A 1,995-nucleotide genomic window follows, 5' to 3' on the forward strand; every position below is an offset into this window, starting at 1 on the left:
TGTGCATGCAGACAACATTCTTTATTCTCCCAGTTACTATCTATCCAATGACCAGTGAAACTAAGGTAGGAGTCTAAGCTGTCAGATGACCAAATATCTGTTGTAAGGGAGTCTTTCTCAACCAACTTTGCAATGCATTCCTTGATGTTTTGAAACATTGATGGAATTAATGATTGTGAAAGATAATTACGAGAGCATGGTGTGTATCTAGGTTCAATCTCTGTCATCAATCGCAAAAAACCTGGTCTCTGAACAGTGTAAAATGGCATACAATCCACAGCAATCATCTCACCAATCACTTGATGAAGTTTCTGAGATCTAGGATGATTAAAATCGAATGGTCTAGAAATGGCAATAGATTCTTCTAGTGTTCTCTGAGATAAGTTGGCTGAGTACGAACACTGCTGTTAGTGCCTTTGTCTAGCCTTTCAAACTCTGAATATTCTGTTGTGTGCTTCTTAAGGTGAGTTTTCAGGTTGGTGTTAGTAAAGTTTCTATCATAATTATTTACAATTATATATTATTTTGACATTTTTAGACATATACTTTACCTTTTATTAGTTCCTCCTCTTGAGACACGTATATTACACACCTTACAGACAGCTTTGTTCTCATAAACAGGGTCCACAGTGAAGTAATTCCATACGGGAGAGCAAGTAGTAGTGCTACAGGCGGCAATTTTATTGCAATTGTGATCACGTGATTCATTATTAATTTTAGTAATATTAATCTTACTTAACAGTATTGCGCATGCGCAGTAGATACACATCGTATCGGTAATTAGATAAAAAACTAGTCGATGATATAGGCTATCCGATTATAGGTAAAATGCAACATAGGTGCAACACTAGTACCCCCCAAAAGAATTTTCAAAAAGGGCTGCTCAGAGAGCAATTTTAACATGTTTTTTGATATACAATCACAATGTCATAATTATTATTATGACAGCAAAAAGGAGGGACTCGAATCACCCCCCTAGGTACAGGCCTGTAATGAAGCACTATGGTGCAATGGACTCGCCTGCTGGAATTCACTTGACTGATATGTATTACTTGTACTGTGATATTTTAAGCAATTTGAAAAAAATTATTATTATGGACTGCATAGTTATAATGATAATTAAAATAAGCTATGGGTGTGGTCAACAACTAACTAAATCATGGCACATGGGTAGGAGAAAGAAAAAAAGCTGAAATTTATTTTAGCATCTGAAGCTCTATTCCAAGAAAGAGTTGGCACAGAAAATTTTTCTAGATATTTAAAAGAGACTGAGAGAGTTTGGTTGCTCCTGCCTTCCCCAGTGCCGCCTGAAAATTCTCAAAGAGGCTAAATCACAAACTTTGAGCAGCTGTAACTCACAAACAACGAAGTTAGGACAAAATCGTTCTTTTTGTTTTTCGTTAGATGGGATTTTCTACCTCTGAAGCAAATCTCGGCCCTGTAGAGTGAAATACGAGCTCTCACCTGGAGAGAGGTCCCCTGGTTTAGCAGTTCACAGCTTTTGGTGCCACGGGATGCTACAAGAGCATTACTAGATGAAAGAAAGCAACTTTATCTGTTGCTAGAAGAAGAAATAGAGCTCTAGACTACTCAAACAAAAAGATAATTTTTTTACAAATCAATTAAACTGTGTGGACAGAATGACAGAATGACAACCCAACTGCTTAGTACCCGCCTACGCGAGTCCAATAAATGAAATTATTGTGATGAATATTTAATGAATTAAGGCTGTAACTAAATTTAAAGAATATCAAAATAGTCCAAAAAATCCTCTACTTCGATCTTTCTTTTCAACAAATTCCTTAGCAACTTCTGTGAGATTTAGCTTGTCAGTTTCTTCATGGTGTACATGCAAAGTCATACAGTGATTGAGTTGTTTTTGTGTCATTGAGTTTCGTAGGTATGTTTTCATTCGTTTTAAAGCTGAAAAGCTACGCTCTGCTGTTGCTGTTGTTATAGGCACAGTCAAATAAATGAGAAGTAGTTTGTGTATTT

At 36.3% G+C, this 1,995-nt stretch overlaps 1 pseudogene; it reads right to left on the minus strand.

The window, feature by feature from the left end:
* Positions 1-298, minus strand: part of LOC100634431 (zinc finger BED domain-containing protein 4-like) — a 1,469-nt pseudogene extending 1,171 nt beyond the window's left edge.
* Positions 299-1,995: the final 1,697 nt, after the last annotated feature.

This window comes from Amphimedon queenslandica, unplaced genomic scaffold, assembly GCF_000090795.2.
Source record: "Amphimedon queenslandica unplaced genomic scaffold, v1.1 AMPQUscaffold_13474, whole genome shotgun sequence".
NCBI classification, from domain to species: domain Eukaryota; kingdom Metazoa; phylum Porifera; class Demospongiae; order Haplosclerida; family Niphatidae; genus Amphimedon; species Amphimedon queenslandica.